At 54.8% G+C, this 19937-nt stretch overlaps 1 long non-coding RNA gene across 1 annotated transcript; it reads left to right on the forward strand.

Moving 5' to 3' along the window:
• Positions 1-456: 456 nt before the first annotated feature.
• LOC125755616 (uncharacterized) lies at positions 457-2074 on the forward strand. Its single transcript, XR_007412570.1, has 2 exons — positions 457-593; positions 1620-2074. It is a non-coding gene; the product is annotated as an uncharacterized LOC125755616 (long non-coding RNA).
• Positions 2075-19937: the final 17863 nt, after the last annotated feature.

Genomic DNA, 19937 nt, shown 5'->3' on the forward strand with positions numbered 1-19937 from the left:
GAGTCACCCAAGGCCACGAGACCCACCATCGGGCAGGACTTTGGGGCCGTTATGGCTGCTGGGCCCCAATGGGTGCACCTGAAAGCCCACCCCGTGACCTTGGTGTGTGGTGGTGCTTACCATACCTGTAAGCGCCATGCCTGTCCTCCTGCTGTGCCCCTACCTGAGATGCCTGCCCCTCCTGAGAGGCCCAGATCCCCTGCCACCTCCTACAGGAAGCCTTCCCTGATGTACCCCTGCCCCCAACACACGCACACAGGGCCTCAACCTGCAGTCCGAAATCAAGTCCCCTGATTCTTTGATCAGCAGCTTATCCCCCTGCCCGGCTGGCAAGCTCTGCAGGGACAGGGGCTGTTCTGGTTTGGGCACCGTGGGGCCCACAGGACCTGGCCCAGGGAAAGTATCGCGTGATCTCGTTGACCTCGTCTTCCCTTTGCAGGCACTCGGGATCGGGCTTTCGGGATCGGGCTTTCGGCAGGCGCCCAGGGCATGGAGCCTCGGGGTGGTGGCAGCCACACCGGGCCACCTCCGCCCGGATGGAGGGGGCTGTGGGCCGGGGGGCCCGTCTGACCCTGGGGCACTCCTTGGGGCAGGTGAGTGCGCACTGGCAGGACCACTGGTTGCCTCCCATTTGGGCCCGGAGCAGAGGCGGGGTTTGCCCAGGGCACGCAGGGTCTAGGGGAGACCCAAGCTCATTATTAGGCAGGGTCTCAGGACAGGGAGCCATCTCCCCCAGACCCCACACGGTGAGCATGGAGTGAATGAAGGAGGGAAACAGGGCCTCCCGGCTGCACCCCACACGGCCTTGCCGCAGGAGGGCTGCCCGGGGGGGGGGGGGGGGGGGGGGGGGGGGGACTTGAGCAGGGGACGGTGGGGCCCTGGCTCCAGGCTCCCCCGGGAGTGAAGGCTCCGGTCTTCCGTGGGGCAAGCCGCTGTGCAGAGCCCGGAGTGTGGGAAACCTTCCAGAATGCTGCTTCCCACCATCTGTGATATCTTCGTTTTCTCTAACACTCAAAAATAGATGTTTCTGTTATGCTTCTCGTTGGCAGGGGAGCTGCGGGGCCTGCCAAGGGCTGGGGGAGCCCGCCAGCCTGCTGAGTTTTACTGTACAAACAGTTGGGGAGGGGGGTGGCTCTGTTAACTTGAAATCCCCGATCAGTAAACATGCCAATTTAAAGTGTAATTAACTCAGGCCGGAAAAAATTCAGATCTGGACTGCTTTTCACAGTTGAGGCTGTTTTTCTTTTATTTATTTATCTCTTTCCGGGCGTGGTGGTGTCTGTGGCAGGTTTAAGCCAGGAAACATAGAAGGGGGGCTTAAGTGGGGAGGGGGCTGGTTGGGGGAGGAAGCGATGGGAGGAAGAGCAGGAGCAGAGGGGAGGTGGGCCTGCCCCTCCCCGGGGCCCCGGGGTCTGCATCCCCTTCTGTCCAGAATGCCAGGTGTCAGGTGAGGAAACAGAGGCACAGGTGTCACTCGGTGTCACTCAGAGGCCCGTGCCAGCTGGGCCGGGTGGTTCAGAGCCGTGGGCGCCCTCCGGGGACCCCAGGGAAGCGCTCGGCTGGTTTGCAGGTGGGCTCTGGGTCCTGCTCCTCACTCCCCATCTTGCCTCCCCGACTAGGGGCCTCTGCTGCTGTGAACCCTCCCCTCCCGGAGTGTCAGCGTCTTCCTCCCTGGACTCCCAGAAGGTCCCACTCTTGCAGAAGACAGATGGCACCCATGCGCTCCGCGGGGACAGACCCACAGCCCTGCCTCACCAGCACCCTCTCCTGCCTCCCCCAGGAAGAACAGAAGGCCCTGCACTCCTCACCCCTCAGGGGACCCTGAGTGGGGACCGGGGGGGGGGGGGGGGGGATCCATCCGGGGACAGGCCCACCCTGGGTGGGGGGGGCCCGGGGTGGTGGTGGGTGGACCCAGTGGGCACGCAGGGAACTCCCAGTGGCAGTGAACCAGAACGCAAGAGCCGAAGACCCCAGCCCCCCCCCCCCACAACCTGGGGCTCAGGAACTCCCTTCGCAAACACTTGGCATGTCGTTGGGCTATTTGAATAATAAATACACATTATAAAGATCTAAATATGTTTGTGTGTCTATATGTTCAGAGATGATGTTCATTAAGTGGAAGGTTTAAAAACAAAGGCCACCTGCCCCCGGGGAGGAGGGGTTCTCCTGGGGAGTCGCTGGCCTTGGCCCAAGGGGGGCCGTGGAAGGGCACCCTGCCCCAGCAGGCCCCCCCCCCCCCCCCGGGCCAGCGCGCACCCCCAGGTGGGCACCAGGGCCCGGAAGGCAGCTGCCCGGGCGCGCTCCGCCTCCGCGGCCCCCCTCCTGGGGCAGAGGCCGAGCCCCCGCCTCCTCCGCGGCCGCTGGTCACGACGCAGCCACCGGGCTGACTCAGGGGGCGCGAGCCCTAAATTACATAATTACCCGCGGAACCTGCGCGCTCCCGGCCGGGCCGTGACTCACTGTTCTCCCCGGAGCCTCTCCCCGCGCGGCCGCCTCGCTCTGGGTCTGGGCTGGGCCCCCGCCAGCCATCGCCCCCCACCACGGCTCGCAGCCGGGCCCCTGCACCCCCCCAGCAGCCCTCCTGAGAGCCTGTCCCCACCTGCCAGAGGGGGCCCTGCGCCCAGGGCAGCCTCGTTCCTCGGCCCGGCCACCCACGGCCACCCACGGCCACCCACGGCCACCCACAGCGGGAAGTGGCTCTGGCCCGCCGGCCCCCTCCCACCCAGTGGAGCCCCCAGGGAGCCCACTGCTCGCTGCTGGACGGACCCTCACCGCCCCCCCCCCCCCCGTGGGCCCCTGGCACCCGCCACCCCTTCTCCCCAGTCCCTTGAGGTGGGCAAACTCTCCCTTGGGGAACAAAACCACTTCTCCCGACAGGGACTGTCTGGGAAGGAGGCATGAGGCATGAGCTTTCCAACCCAAGCTCGTTGTGCGCCTGGTGGGGGACCCCAGAGGGGCTCATGTTTTTAAATTAGAAAGAAAAAAACCAATAGGGGTGCCTGGCTAGTTCAGTTAGAAAAGCATCCGATTCTTGATCCCAAGGTCGTGAGTTCGAGCCCTTGGTTGGGCGCAGAGATTACTTAAAAAAAAAAAAAAAGGTCAACTTAAAAAAATAAAAACCTGGTAGAATAAGGCTGGTGTGTGCGGGCTCCGGGGAGGTCCTCGATTTGAATCCAGCCTTGTCCTTTCCTGGCACTGAGCCTCTGCTTCCTCATCTGTGAAATGGGCACTATCGCCCGCACCTGAGCAGGACGAGAGATGGGTTCTTAGTACAGAGTGCCTCGTGGGGTGCTTGACTGGGTTAGGTTCTCATTAAACTGGGGGCTTCCTCCTGGTGACCCATGGCTGGGTAGGGTCCCCACGGATCCTGAAGTCCCCGCACACCTGCAGCCCAAGGCACTCGGGCCTGGGGACAGCCCCTGATGGTCCAGACCACCCCACAGTGCTAGTCCCAGCGTCCCCCTCGCTTCCAGAGGCACCCCCGACCAGAACCACGAGGAACAGAGCTCAGAGCTGTATCCGGGTCCCAAGCAAAGCTCCACAGCAGGTCACCGAGGGTGCCGAGGGTCCCCCAGACCTGGGGCAGGCATCCCCGGAGCCCCGCCCGCACCAACCTCCTCTGCTCCAAGCCTAGGGACAACGCTGCACCTATGAGCAGCTCTGTTGGTGGCGGGTCCGTGGCCTGCTGAAGTCACCTTCTGGGGGTGGGGGTGGCTGTAGAGGCGTAGACAGGGTGGTCCCCAAGGTCCACCCCCACCCCGCCCCACAGGTCATGTCAGCTGCCCCCATAAGCTTCTACACTTCCTGTAGGGACCCCAGACGGATGTGCCGAGGGGCTGGCTCAGGGCGGGTGCCACCGCGGCCCCAGCCTGTCCCTCCCGCCTGCGCACTGTCCCTCGGAGCCGCCCGCTGTTCTAAGTCGCACCACGCCACCAGCCTCTGCCATTGTGCCCCGCGCGCAGCGGGCAGGGCTGGCTGCTGCACTCAGAGCCGCGGGACAGGGCCCCGGCGACCCCCCGGTGGTGGCTCTGTCAGGCTCCTGGCCCCAGGTGAACCCCGGGAAGCCACTTGCCTGCACCGCCCTTCAGTCTTCTCATCTGTAAAATGGGCGTCATTGAATCAGATTATGCAACACCACAGTCCCAGGCGTCCCTTCCTGTTTCCCCACCCTATGCGGGGACTCCTGGGCCACCCTCCCCTTGACTGTCCAATCCCCCCGGCCCCCCCCCCCCCCGCCACATTCCCAGCTCCCCCCCATCGCCCAGGGAAGCCCCCAGCCCTGCGGCTCTTCCTGCATTCCCCAAGTCCAAGGAAGTGGGACAGCACGGAGCCTGCCCCCACCCTCCCCCAGGACTCCTCACCCCCGCCTCGCCCTTCTCTTCCCAATGTACCATCCAGCTGGAAGCTTCCGTGGAAGTTTCTAGAAGCTACCTGGGGGAATCAGGGCTCCCCAGGGGAAACGACTGGAATCCGAGAATCAGACCTCATTGCTTCTGAAGCTTCTGTCGCCCTAAACGTGCTGTCCCTTCAGGGGATCCCTGTCCTACCTGGGACGCCGGGGCCCACAGGGGCTCTCCTGGTCCTCCCGGGGAGCAGACCGTTGAGAGACAGTCATTTCCTCCCGCCCCACCGCAAGGGCATGCAGCAGCGTCCTGGGGGTGCGGCACTGCACCCCGGCAGCCCGAGTATGACCCTGAGAGCACTGCTCCAGCTCTGCTGCCTCGGGCTTCCCATCCGTCGAATGGGGCTGCGGTGAGGAGCAGATGAGTTCACGCACGGCAAGGAGGTGAGGGATTCACTGCGCCGTCTCAGGACCCTCGAGCTGGGACCTGAGACCCTGAGACTTAGCTAGGGCGTCCCCCCTTATTTTTGTGGTTAAGATGGTGATACGTGCACTCTATACCCGCTCTCTTGCCTTATCCTTGACCCCTCTTGGTCCTCGGAGCAGAGGTCAACTGCTGAGCCGCTGGGGCCTGACTGCTGTCTTGGAGACCCTCCCTCCCGCGGCTTCTGGAAGTGGGGAGGCGTGGGCGGATGCCTCGATGGGAGGGTCTGGAGGCAGAAGTTCAAGTCGGGGTCCGAGTTAGGTGTTGATAGTTGGGGACTCAGCAGGGAGCCTGGCACCGGGGAAGAGCTAGAGAATTCACGACAGAGTGGGGGGCACTGGGTTTGGGGACTCTCAGAGGCATCGATGCAAATGAACTCGGGGTCGGAGTGCAGGACAGACGGGGACGGTCAGCGCTGTGATTCCGGCTGGCTCTGGGCACCGTGCCTGGCAGGGCGGCCTCCCCGGAGCTTGCCCCCCAAACCTCAGGGAGGGGCGGTGCGGCCAGGCCTCTCTCGGCCGGGAGCTCCTCTGTCTCCCTACGCGAGCTCCAGTCCCAGCTCTACCCCGCCGGCCCCGCACTGACTTGCGGAAGGTTGAGGAATGGGTACAAGCGATCGTGTACACCTTACACACACCCCCCCCCCCCTGCTGGGGCTCACGTACTCACGCAGGCGTCACGTGAGGGAGAGGGGCCATGGTACGTGTCCCAGCCAAGGTCAGGGAGCCCAAATGGGTGCCAAGTGGCCGGGGAAGTTAGGCAGCAGAAACGTCTGCAGGCAGGGATGGTGAGGAGCTGTGGACACCGGTGATGGGTGACTGCTGTGTGACCGGCTGGGCTAGAAGAAAGGTTTGGGGTCAGAGTGGACCAGCTCACTGGGGCTTCTCCCTGGTTCTTTCTGAGACTAAAGCAACCCACCCTCTGGGCGGGTGTTCCCCGGGGTCACTGTGTGATGCCACCAAGCCACAGGACTCTCATCCTCTCCCAGTCACTAATGAGGGTGACCCCACTCTGGCCTCTTGGTGATGAGGCCTCTTTTCTCCAAGGTGGGTGGTTCTTCCCCTCACATCCAGCTCCCTTAATGGCCAAGCTCATTTGCTTCCCGAGGTTCCGGGGACACTGTTCCTGCTCTGAGGACTGTTCAGAGGGCCCCACCTCCCCTTTGGTGGGTGGCCGGGAAGGCGACACATCTGACGGAGCCAGGCTGGGGTCACACACCTCCCGAGAATAAAACTGAGTTTCTCTCATAGAAAGAAAGTTTGTTTTCCAGAAGACGGAGACAATTACATTTCCAGGTGTCAGGAAGGGGGATCGAGTGGCCGATGGATTGAAGCCGCTTACGCTCCACTCTCCACCTAAGCTTAAACAGCAGATCGGGACGGGGACAAAGGTGTCCTTGACAGGGCCCGAGCCACAGGCCCAGCTCCGCCGCGGACTTGCCGTGGGATCATGGGGAAGCGTCTCAAACCCTCGGAGTCTGGCTTCTCCATTGTCTGGCCTGGGGCCTTGGGAGAGAGGTGGCACACGGTGCCTGGCACGGCGCGGGGCGGCTGGCCGGGGCCCGGGCCCTCGCAGGTCTCTGCCCGCTGCTGGGCCTGTCCTGCCCCCGCCCCACGCCTGGCTCGGCCGCTCGGGGGATGAGGCTGTGTCCACCAGGCAGCTGCGCTCAGGGCCTTGCGGTGATCAGAGCCCTCGGAGGGGCGCGGGGCCCAGGGCCCCTTCCCTGCAGAGGCCTGGCCAGGCGGGCGGGGCGGCTGCTTGTCTCCTGCCTGCTGCCATCCTCCACTTGGCATCTCCCTCCCGCGCTGACACTTTCCTGAGGCCAGGCCAGGAGGAAGGGGGCTGGCGGCCGCACAGCACGCGGCGGGTGGGGGGTGCCCCCGCTTTACTCAGGCTGCCTCTTCCCTGGCCTGGGGCACAGAGACGGCATGTGCCCCATCTCTCCAATGGGGGGTCACTTGGGGGGGGTCCCCCGAAAAGCCCTGTGGGTACCCTGTTCTCCTGCCTCACACGTGAGCCACAGAGGGGCCCTGGAGCTAGACACCCTGTCCCCTCCCGGGGAGGACTGGTCCCTCCGATGTCCCCTTCCCCTGTGAGTGCTGTGATTCACTGCAAGGAGCCTCAGCTAGGGGCTCGCTGGCCTCCCGGGCTCCCCGGCACTTTGAACGTAACCTGGAACCAGACAACCACCACGGGTGTGTATTAATATTTCACGCATCCAACCTCCACCTAGCCAGCGGTACCCCAGCACCCCAGTGCTCTGGACGGAGACCTCGCTGCGCTCGGTGCGTCTCGAGCCACCAGCAAGCCAGGAGACAGAGGCGTGAGACCCCAAGAGGCCCGGGCCACCCTCAGGGTGGGAGAGAGAGACCCTCGGGTCACGGCCTCTGCATGGAGTGATGCATCGACGGCCCTGGGATATGCCCGGTGACAAGGCCCCCTTCCATCCTCCTTCCCCAAATGCCCCGGGCCCCCTGCCTGGCAGCTGTTAGCACCACTTTTCCCTCTGTCAGCTGAAAACAAGGCAGCCTGGGCCTGGGACAGCCACCTGCCTGAGGTCCTGGGCCAGCAGGTGGGAGGCGCTCCGTGCCAAGTCGGGGTCCCCAGTGGGAAGGCGGGGGAGAGGGGGCTTTAATGCAGCTCAGGTGGGCACAGTGCCCGCCCGGCAAACCCTCGGGGAAGGAAGGTGCTGGCTGTGGCCGTCACTGTTCTAACTGACGGGCCCCAGGGACCCGGGTCCTCGCACCTGGGGTGGCAGGTGGTCGGGGCAGCCAGGCTGGGGAGCCCCGGGGTGGGGCTGCGGCCAGGAGCGCTGGTGGAGGAAGGAAGGCCACTAGAGGCAGAGAAGAGGCCAGAAAGGGCTCAGCTGGCAGAGGCGGGGCCGCCCTCTGATGGTGACTAAGACGGGCCATTGTTCCGGGGCCGCGGGGGCGGCAGCTGAACGCAGCCCCCTCCCCGCCGGCCCAGGGTGCCTCGCAGAATCACGGAGAAGAGCCGCTGGTTGCTAATGGGCTCGGGGAAAATGGGATGCAATTTCGCCGGTGTTTTTCAGGCCCAAAGCTATTGAATAAATGAAGTGCACAAAGCCCCAGCCGCTGACGCACCGCCGGCTGCTGGGTCCCGGCAGGAGGCGGGGGCTGCGGGCTGCGGGGGCGGCGGGCTGGGGGGCCGAGGGGGGCTGGGGGGGCCCGGAGCTCGGGCTGCAGGGGGGGCGGCCGCGTGGGCTTGCTCCGCGGGGGCCCGGTGCCAGGCGGGGTGGGCAGCTGCTGGGGGACCATGCATGCGCCCTGTCACTCACGGTTAGGGACCTGCCCCAGGTGTGGGGACTCGCGCGTGCTTGGGCATCAGGCCACCTAGGGCTGCTTGGAGGCCTTGCGCATCTCCCCCCCACCCCGGCCCCCCCTTCAGCCCGGTGGGTCTGGGGGCGAGCGGGGGGCGTGCACATCTGGTTGGCAGACAGCTGCAGCGCTGCCCTGGGGGGCTGCGCCGGGGGCTCCGCAGGGCGGGGCCGCAGCTGGCCTGCCTCCTGCTCAGCTGTGGAAAGGATAAAGCCCACCCTGGGGCTCCCCGGGGCTGTGAAAGGTCCCGCAAGAGTCAGCTGCCTTCCTGGGGGGGCTCCAGAGCTCCCACACCTGGATGGGCGGCAAGGGACGTGGGCCCCCGGTGGCCGGATCCTCTGAGCAGGTGCTGTGTGCCCCCAGCCAGGCCCTTGGCCTCTCAGGGCCTTCAGGTCCCCACGATGGAACACAGGATGCGGTGGCTGGTAGGGATTCACGCGGAACGCTCACGTCCACGCTGGGCCTGCACCCCGCTATGCGCCCCCTGCCTGCGCTTCCTAAGCCCCCGGGGCCACGTTTGGACTCCAGCTCCCCATCACTGGATGCCTCTCCTGCTTTCCAGAACACACAGCCAGGCCAGTGAGGGGCAGGTGCGTCCCAGCCTCCTGTGGGGCCCTCCCCCAGAGTGGGGCCCTGCTGTCCCTCCTCCTCTCGCTTGTCACCCTGAGGAACCAGCTCTCCCCACGGAGGGAGGCCCTCCCCACTACGCGGGGGGAGAGTGGTGGCCAACAGAGACATCTGGGGCTAGGGGATCTGAAACCAAATCTTCCTGTACATAGTGAGGCTGTCCCCAGGAGCCACCAAGCCCACCCACCTGTCCTCAGTTACCAGATATCTCCCAGGGTCCCTCTCCTCATCCACCCGATGCCATGGGACTCTGCGGATCCCTGGGGAAGATGCTTCTGACACAGTTTCCATATATACAAAATGAAGATAAAAGGCCAAGGTGAGGGGCACCTGGGTGGCTCAGTGGTTGAGCGTCTGCCTTCAGCTCAGGGTGTGATCCTGGAGTCCCAGGATCGAGTCCCGCATTGGGCTCCCCACATGGAGCCTGCTTCTCCCTCTGCCTCTGTCTCTGCCTCTCTCTGTGTCTCTTATGAATAAATAAATAAAACTTTAATTTAAAAAGGCCAAGGTGGGGATCCCTGGGTGGCTCAGCGATTTAGCGCCGGCCTTCCACCTAGGGCGTGATCCTGGAGTCCTGGGATCCAGTCCCGCATCAGGTTCCCTGCATGGAGCCTGCTTCTCCCTCTGCTTGTGTCTCTGCCCACCCCCCTCTCTCTCTCGAATAAATAAAATCTTTAAAAAATAAAAATAAAAAAATAAAAAGGCCAAGGTGCACGAGCACCTGTGCTCTGGCCTCCCTGGTGGGCAGGGCCCACTGCCTTTGCGCCTGGGGACAGTGGGGGCGGTTTGCTCCAGGCTCTTTCTCCAAGGGCGTCCTGCGTGGAGGTGGAGAGCCAGGGCGGGGCCAGGGGCAGCTCCTCAGGCCGGGCCACTGCCTCCTGCTCTCTAACTTCCAGAGGTGCCCAGAGGGCTGGAGCCTGGTGTCCAGAGCCACGCAGCTGCTGTGTCCGTGCCCTCAGCCGCATGCCACAGGATCCCACCTGCAGCTGAACAAGCTGGGCCTGTCTTGTCATACGGGGGCTCGAGAACCCTGATCTGCAGACAGCAGGGAAGACAGAGCCGCAGATGTCGCGCCCTTGAGCCCAGAGAGGGGCTGCTCCCTAGTGGGCGGGAGTGCGGGGTGGAAGGGGAGCACGGCCAGCTCGTTTCCATCCACGCTTTAGCGAAGTTCTGGGGTGGCCCTGCTTCTCCCCTTCCATCACTGTGTCCGAGGGGCCTTGTCTGAGCGCGGTGTCCGTGAGATGATTCAGGTCCTCCGGGAGAGCGACACGGGCCGCGGGGCGCGCGGGGCCGGCTCCCGGGGGGCCGGGGCTGCTCGGGGTTCTGGTTCTCAGTAGCTGAGAGCGAGGCCAACCTCGGCAGGTCGTGCTAAGCATGAGAGCCCACCTACGCGCCAGGCACGGTTCCAAGCGCGCTGTTTTTTAGCTAGGATTTCTTTCTTTTTTTTTAATCCTCCAGCTTTCTGAAGGTATAATTGACAAATAAAATTGCAGATGTTCAAGTTGTACAATGTGATGATTTGATATACCTATACATTATGAAATGATTACTGTAATCAAGTTAATTGACGCGCACATCCCCCCGGAGTTGGCGCTGCGGGCGGGCGGGGGAGGCTGGCAGGCGCGCAGCACCTTTGCAGCCCCGGCGGCGGCGCCGTGACCCAGTGCCCCGTGCTGTCCATCAGACGCCCAGAACATCCTGGCTGGCCCCGGGAGGCCGGCCCCCCGCCCCGCGTCCCCCGGCGGCCGCCTCCCGGGCCTGGCCCCTGTCATTCTACTCTGTGTCTCTCTGAGCCCTGCCTTTTCTTTTTTTAGCTTCCGCACAGAAGCGACAGCACACAGCAATTGCCTTTCCTGTCCAACTTCCCTCACTCAGCTTGATATCCCGCAGGTGGATGCAACGTGTCCCAAATAGCAGAACTTCCCTCTTTTTTTGTGACCAAGGGATGTTCCATTGCATGTAAGCACCGTGTCCCCTCAGGCATTCATCCAGCAGTGACACTCAGGCTGTCCCCGTGCCCTGGCTACTGTGGGTAATGCTGCAGGGGGCACGGGGGCGTGGGTATCTGTACAAGATGGTGATTTCAGGGGCGCCTGGGTGGATGAGAAGGTGATCCGGGGGTCCTGGGATCCAGTCCTGCGTTGGGTTCCTGCTTCTCCCTCTGCCTGTATCTCTGCCTCTCTCTCAGGAATAAATAAGTAAAATCTTAAAAAAAAAAAAAAAAAAAGATGGTGATTTCGTTTCCTTTGCACATTTACACAGAAACGGGATGGCTGCATCACAGGGGAGTTCTATTTTTAATTCTTTTTAGGGGAAGAAGGGGCAGAGGAAAAGGGAGGGAATTTTTTTTTAAGAATTATTTATTTGAGAGAGAGAGAGAGAGCGCACGTGCATGTGTGGGTAAGGGGAGGAGCAGAGGGAGAGAATCTCAAGCAGGCTCCCCGCTAAGGGGACAGCCCAGCACAGAGCTCCATCCCAGGACCCAGGAGATCACAACCTGAGCAGAAATCACCAGTCCCATGCTTAACTACTCAGCCGCCCAGGCGCCCCTGTTTCTGATTTCTGGAGGAGCCTCCATACCGTCTCCCACAGTGGCTGTCTCGGGGGGCACCCCCACCAGCGGCGCACACGGGCTCCCTCTACTCCACATCCTCGCCAGCCCTGTCGTCTCTTGTCTTTTCCACACTAGCCATCCTAACAGGCGGGAGGTGGGAGCTCGCGGTGGTTTGGGATGGCATTTGCCCGGGGATGAGTGTGGCTGGGCATCCTTTCGTGTGCCTGTTGGCCGTCGGTATGCCTTCTTTGGAACCGTGTCTATTCAGATCTTCTGTCCATTTTTCAGTCAGATTTTGCTTTTGCTGTTGAGTTCTGGGACTTCTTTAGGTTATATATTTTTTATTTATATTTTATATATATATTTATATATTTATATATTTATTTATATTTATATATATATTTATATATAAAATATATTTTTAAATATATATTTATATATAATATATTATTTATATTTTATATATTATATATAATATAAATAAATATATATATAATATAAATATATATTTATTTTATTTTATTTATTTATTTTTTTGACAACGCCATTATGCTGTGCTCACCACAAGTGTGGCTACCATACAACCCACTTAGGGCACCATCGTTTGTGTTGCCTTGACTCCTTTCTATATTTTGAATATCAGCTCCTTATCAGGTATATAGCTGGCAGATACTTTCTCCCATTTAGTAGGTAGGTGGCCTTCTTGTTTTGTTGATACTTTCCTTTGCTGCACAGAAGCTTTTGTTCTTTTCTCTCTTTTTTTTAATCTTGATGTGGTTCCGCTTGTCTAGCTTTGCTTTCATTGCCTGTGCTTTGGGTGTCAGATGCAAGAAATCACTGCCAAGACCCATGTCGAGGAGCTTGGCCCCTGTGTTTCCTTCTAGGAGCTTTTGTGGAGTTTGTGGGTTACATTTGAGTCTTTGATCCATTTTGATTTAATTTTTGTGAGTGTTGTAAGAGGGGGGTCCAGTTGCATTCTATTGCGTGTGGAGATCCAGTTTTCCCAGCACCATTTATTGAAGGGACTGCCCTTTGCCCATCGTGTGTTTTGGTGTCCTTTTCGAGGATTCGTTGAGCTTATATGCATGAGTTTATTTCTGAGCTCTCTATTCTGTTCTATTATTCTGTGTGTCCGTTTTTATGCCAATACCACACTGTTTTAGATACTAGAGCTCTGTACTATAGTTTGAAATCAGGGAACGTGATGCCTCCAGCTTTGTTCTTTTTTCTCAGCATTGCTTTGGCTATTTGAGGTCTTTTATGGTTCCCTTTGAATATTAAGATTGTTCCTCCTATTTCTGTGAAAAATTCCATTGGAATTTTGACAGGGATTGCAATGAGTCTATAGATGGCTTTGGGTAGTATGGACAGTTAACAGTATCAATTCTTCCAAACCAGCACCATAAAGTTGCTTCTATTTATGTTGTCTTCAATTTCAAAGCAAAATTCTAAAGAGCCAAAGAAACTCATTTGCTAGAAAGGAACCTCCATAAGACTATCAGTGGATTTCTCAGCAGAAACCTTGCAGGCCAGGAGAGAGTGGGATGATATATTCAAAGTGCTGAAAGAAAAAACAAATGGCCATCCCGGAACACATTACTCAGCAAAGCTGTCCTTCAGAAATGAAGACGAGATAAAGACTCTAAGATAAACAAAAGCTAGGGGAGTTTATCACCACTGGACCAGCCTTATAAGAATTGCTAAAGGGAGTTCTTCAAGCTGAAATGAAAGGATGCCAATTAGTAACTCTAAAACATAGGAAAATATAAAACTCACTGATAAAAGTAAGTATGTTGTCAAATTCAGAATATTCTAATACTGTAAGGGTTATGTGTAATACTTAACTCTAGTATATGGCTGAAAAGACAAAAGTATTAAACACAAATATAGTTACTGTGATTTGTTGGTGAATACACAATATCAAAAGATATAAATTGTGATATCAAAAGTATAAAAGTTGGAAATGAGTAAAAGGTTAGAGTTTTTGTATGTGATCAAAAATAAGTTGTTATCAGCTTAAAATCAACTATTATAACTAAGATGTTTTATGTAAGCTTCATGGAATCACAAGGGGAAAAGAAACTTGTACTAGACATGCAAAGATAAAGAGAAAGGAATAAAAGTATACCACTATAGAGAATCATCAAATCACAGAGGAAGACAGCAAAAAAGGAACAAGGGAACACAGAAACTACAAAACAGAAAATAGTTGGGGTACTGGGCAGCCCGGTTGGCTCAGCAGTTTAGCGCCACCTTCAGCCCAGGGCCTGATCCCAGAGACCCAGGATGGAGTCCCACATCAGGCTCCCTGCATGGAGCCTGCTTCTTCCTCTGCCTGTGTCTCTGCCTCTCTCTCTCTCTCTTTCTCTCTCAAATAAATAAATAAATAAATAAATAAATAAATAAATAAAATCTTTAAAAAATAGTTGGGGTACCTGGGTGGCTCAGTGGCTGAGTGTCTGCTTTCAACTAGGTAGTGATTCTGGGGTCCTGGAATCAAGTCCCACATCATGCTCCCTGCAGGGGTCTGCTTCTCCCTCTGCCTATGTCTCTGCCTCTCTCTCTGTGTCTCTCATGAATAAATAAAATATTAAAAAAATAAAATAGTTAACAAGATTACAATAGTTAGTTTTTACTTATCAATATTTACTTTAAATGTAAATGGATTAAAATTTCCAGGCAAAACTGGTAGAGTGGCTACTTAGAATGGCTGAATGGATTAAAAAATAAAAAACAAGAGTCAGCTGTATGCTACCTACAGGATACTCAATTCAGGTTTCATGGATTGAAAGTGAAGGGATGGATGGATAAACACATTCCACGCAAATGGGAACTACAAGAGAGTTGGGATTGCCAGATTACATCTGCCAAAATAGACCTTAAGTCAAAAAGTGTAACAAGGCACAAAGGAAATCATAATAAATGATAAAGGAGTCAACTCATCAAGAAGATATAACAATTGTAAACATATATGCATCTGACATCATAGTACCTAAATATATTAAGCACATATTAACAGACCTGAAGGGAAGAATATACAGCAATGCAAAGCTACTGGGGTCTTCAATACTCCGCTTTCATCCAGAGAGAAAATCAATAAGGAAACATTGGATTTGAACTCCACTTTAGAATTAATGGATCTCTCAATCATACACAGAACACTTCATCCAACAGCAGCAGAATATACATTCTTCTCAAGGCTCACAAAGAACTTCTTCAGGATAGACCATAAGGCTAGGAAATAAATCTTAAAAAATTTAAGAAGATTGAAATTATATCAAATATCATTTCTCACCACATAGCATGAACCAGAAAGCAATAACAGAAGAAATTCACAATAACATCAAGAAATTCACAAATAGTGGTAATTAAACACATTCCTAGGCAATCAATGAATGGCTCAAAGAAGAAATCAATAAGAAAATTAAAAAAAAATCTTGGGAAAAATTAAAATGGAAATACAACATATCAAAACTTATAGGATGTGACAAAAGCAGTTGTCAGAGGGAAATATTATAGAGATGAATGCCCACAGTAAGAAAAAATATGGATCTCAGATAAGAAACCTAACTTTACACCTAAAGTGGCTAGTAAAAGAACACACTAAGCCCAAAGTTAGCTAGAGGGAGGAAAAAATAGAGATCTGAGCAGAAATAAACAAAATAGAGACCAGAAAGACAGTAGAAAAGATCCACAAAACTTGGAGCTGGGTATTTGAAAAGATAAACAAAACTGACAAACCTTTAGTTCAAGTAAGAAAAAAAAGAGAAAAGACTGAAAGAAATGAAATTTGAAATGGAAGAGGAGGTTATGTTTGATACCAGGGAAACACAAAGGATCATAAGACACTCCTAAGGAATCTGTATGGAAAGGAAAGTAAAATTGTCATTGTTTGCAGATGGCATGGTATTATCTGCAGAAAATTCTACAGAGTCCACTGAAAAACTATTAGAACTAATCAATGAATTCAGTAGAGTTGCAGGATACAAGATCAATATGCTAAAATCTATCGTATTTCTGTACACTAATCATGAATGAAAAATTGAGAAAGCAATCCCATTTACATTAGCATCAAGAAGAACAAAATACCTGGGAATAAGTTTAATCAAGGAGGTGAAAGACCTGTATACTAAAAAGTACAAGAGATTAATGAAAGAAATTGAAGAAAGTGCAAATAAATTGGAAGCTATCCCATGGTGCTGGTTTGGAAGAGTTGATGCTGTTAACTGTCCATACTACCCAAAGCCATCTATAGACTCAATGCAATCCCTATCAAAATCCAATGGAATTTTTCACAGAAATAGGAGAAACAATCCTAATATTCAAAGGGAACCATAAAAGACCTCAAATAGCCAAAGCAATGCTGAGAAAAAAGAACAAAGCTGGAGGCAAAACATTCCCTGATTTCAAACCATAGTACAGAGCTCTGGTAATTAAAACAGTGTGGTATTGGCATAAATTTGGACTCACAGAATAATAGAACAGAATAGAGAGCTCAGAAATAAACTCATGCATATAAGCTCAATGAATCCTCGAAAAGGACACCAAAACACACGATGGGCAAGGACAGTCCCTTCAATAAACGGTGCTGGGAAAACTGGATCTCCACAAGCAAAAGAATGCAACTGGACCCTTCCCTTACACCACTCACAGATATTAAATCAAAATGGATCAAAGACTCAGATGTAACCCACAAACTCCGCAAAATCTCCTAGAAGGAAACACAGGGGCCAAGCTCCTCGACATGGGTCTTGGCAGTGATTTCTTGCATCTGACACCCAAAGCACAGGCAATGAAAGCAAAGCTAGACAAGCAGAACCACATCAAGATAAAAAAAAAAACGAGAGAAAAGAACAAAAGCTTCTGTGCAGCAAAGGAAAGCGTCAACAAAACAAGAAGGCCACCTACCTACTAAATGGGAGAAAGTATCTGCCAGCTATATACCTGATAAGGAGCTGATATTCAAAATATAGAAAGGAGTCAAGGCAATACAAACGATGGTGCCCTAAGTGGGTTGTATGGCGACAGATGGTAGCCACACTTGTGGTGAGCACAGCATAATGGCGTTGTCAAAAAAATAAATAAATAAAATAAAATAAATATATATTTATATTATATATATATTTATTTATATTATATATAATATATAAAATATAAATAATATATTATATATAAATATATATTTAAAAATATATTTTATATATAAATATATATATAAATATATATATAAATAAATATATAAATATATAAATATATATATAAAATATAAATAAAAAATATATAACCTAAAGAAGTCCCAGAACTCAACAGCAAAAGCAAAATCTGACTGAAAAATGGACAGAAGATCTGAATAGACACGGTTCCAAAGAAGGCATACCGACGGCCAACAGGCACACGAAAGGATGCCCAGCCACACTCATCCCCGGGCAAATGCCAACCCAAACCACCGCGAGCTCCCACCTCCCACCTGTTAGGATGGCTAGTGTGGAAAAGACAAGAGACGACAGGGCTGGCGAGGATGTGGAGTAGAGGGAGCCCGTGTGCGCCGCTGGTGGGGGTGCCCCCCGAGACAGCCACTGTGGGAGACGGTATGGAGGCTCCTCCAGAAATCAGAAACAGGGGCGCCTGGGCGGCTGAGTAGCTAAGCATGGGACTGGTGATTTCTGCTCAGGTCGTGATCTCCTGGGTCCTGGGATGGAGCCCTGTGCTGGGCTGTCCCCTTAGCGGGGAGCCTACTTGAGATTCTCTCCCTGTGCTCCTCCCCCCACCCATGCACGCATGTGCACTCTCTCTCAAATAAATCTTTTTTTAAAAGATTCTCTTCTTTTCCCTCTGCCCCTTCTTCCCCTGAAAAAAAAATAAAAATAAAAATAGACCTCCCCCGTGATGCAGCCATCAGTTTCTGGGTATATGTGCAAAGGAAATGAAATCACCATCTTGAACAGATACCTGCACCCCCGTGCCCACTGCAGCATTACCCACAGTAGCCAGGGCACGGGGACAGCCTGAGTGTCACTGCTGGATGAATGGATGAGGGGACACGGAGCTACATATAATGGAATATCCCTTCATCACACAAAAAAAGGAAATCTTGTCACTCGGGACAGCTTGGATCCACCTGGGGGACATTATGCTAAGATTTCAAGCATTTTAGGAATCTGGCCGTCTTGAATCCTGACCACAGCTCCAATGGGTGGGTGTTATTGTCAGCTCCTTTTGACTGATGAGTAAACTGAGGCCAGAGCATTTGAATGACTTGCCAGGATCACAGAGCTGCTAAGTGGTTAGGCTGTAATTTGAACTCCGGTCCTTCGGCTTCAGAATCTGTGCTTATCTTCGTGACATAGCTTTCGACCCACCAAGATGTCCATGTCCTCATTCCCAGTGTCTGTGACTCTGTGTCCTTACAGGGCGAGAGGGACCTTACAGATGTGATCATTAAGGACCTTGGGATGGGGCGATGATCTTGGATTGTGTGCACAGGCCCCACAGCATCGCAGCCATCCCTGTAAGACCAGGCAGGAGGGTCAGCAGCGGGGAAGGAGACGGGACAACAGCATCAGAGGTCGAAGAGAGATCGGAAGAAGCCAAGCTGCCGGTTTGAAGATGCAGGGACGGCCCACGAGCCAAGGAACGCAGGCGGCTTCTGGAAGCTGGCCAGGATAGACTAGTTCTACTTTAGAGCCTCCCGAAGGAACGCCGTCCGGCCGATACGTCGACTTCATTCCAGTGAGAACCATTTAGAACTCCTGCTCTCCTTTTAGCATTCAGGGAATGCACATGTATTGATTTAAGATGCTGAGATCGTGGTATTTTGTCAAAGCATCAACAGGAAACTCCCACGGGGTTCAAATCCTTCCTGAGCGGAAGGCGGGATCGAGAAGACCGCCCTGCCCACCGGCTGCCGGGGCCAGGATGACAAGGTGGGGAGCCGCAGGTGTGTTCCGTGGTTCCACCCAGGGGTGGTGTATCTAGCAGCAGGGCAGCGGGGGGCAGCTGGCCTTTGCAGGGTGTCGTGTGCCGGGTGCTGCCTCGGAGCAATGGCAGTCCTCGCTGGGCCCTGCAAGCGAGTGGCCGGTCCGGAGGCTTCCCTGGCACGGCCGAGGCGCCCAGCCTGCCTCCCTCCCCCGGGGGCCTTGTGCTCCTGATTCGGGGGAGGACCCTTCCCTGCGTATCAGCATCTGCCTGATGGTGCCTCTTCTTTCACTCCCCCACTCAACCAAGGGGAGCTGATCCCCTTGGGCCCAAGGAGGTCAGGTGCGGGGTGTGGGGACAGGGAATCTTTTTATATTTATTTATTTATTTATTTATTTATTTATTTATTTATTTATTTATCTTTAATTTTTATTTATTTTTTTATTGGAGTTCAATTTGCCAACATATAGCATAACACCCAGTGCTCATCCCGCCAAGTGCCCCCCTCATTCATTTGGGGAATATAAAAATTAGTGAAAGGGAATAAAGGGAAAGGAGAGAAAATGAGTGAAAATATCAGTGAGGGTGACAAAACACGAGAGACTCCTAACTCTGGGAAACGAATAAGGGATAGTGGAAGGGGAGGTGGGCGGGGGGTTGGGGTGACTGGGTGATGGGCACTGGGGAACAGGGAATCTTGACATAATTGCAGGTGTTGGAAAGGAGGGAGGAGCAGGGGGGTGGGGAGGAGGGAGAGGCTCCCGGGGGAAGATCCGGCACCCAGGAGGGAAAGGCGCGCCCAGACCCGCGAGTGGAGCCGCAGCGCGAGGCAGAAGGAGGGACCTGTGACCGTGTGACGGGGTACGGTGGAGGCAGGGACCCATGGCCACCTGTGGAGCTCAGGCTTCAGGGAGGCTGGGCAGGAAGCACAGGCTGGATAAGGTTCACCGGCCAGTGCTCGGTCCCAGGACTGGGAAGGATGCCTGCCGGACCCTGGGGACCGTCGGACTCCTTGGGAAACCCCATTATGTGGACAGTGGGACCAGACAGATGACCGGGAAGCACTTCCTCACTCCGCCCAGGCAGCTCTTCCAGGCGGTCTCCCCTTCCCGGGGCCTTCCTGTCCCAGACAGGGCACGAGGGGTACACGCTCTCGTTGCTGGGGCTGCAGGATGGACCCCGACTGAGGCAGCTCCTCCCCCTGCGCAGGGTGCTGGCTGCAGATGTCCCGGGCTCTGGAAGGCCAGCAGAGCCAGCGGGACACCTCAGGATGGCCTGCTGGACTCATAGCAGGTGCTGAGGGCCGTTTCAGGCGCCTGACACTCACCTGTCCGCTGTGTCAAGAGGCTGGGGCAGCTGGGGCAGTAAGCGTCCTTGGTCCGGGGCCCTGGACATTTCAGGACAGGAGACCTTTGCTCATGACAGATGGGACTGACTAGAGAAGCTCTGGTGTTCCCACCAGAATGCACTTGGATACTCCTGGGGAGCAGTAGGGGACTGAGGCTGAGTGGGGAGGTGAGGCAGAGGCTGCAGTCCCGTCCAGGTGGAGAGGGAGGTGGCTCGGTACAGGGAGCGAGAGAAGTTAATGGGTCCAGCAGGTGTCAAGACAGTAAAGATGGAGAATGAACCTACCCTGGGGCTGGGGCACTAGGGGAGGGACCTTAGGGTCGCAGGCTC

The sequence above is a fragment of the Canis lupus genome, chromosome 8 (genome assembly GCF_003254725.2).
Source record: "Canis lupus dingo isolate Sandy chromosome 8, ASM325472v2, whole genome shotgun sequence".
Lineage (NCBI taxonomy): Eukaryota > Metazoa > Chordata > Mammalia > Carnivora > Canidae > Canis > Canis lupus.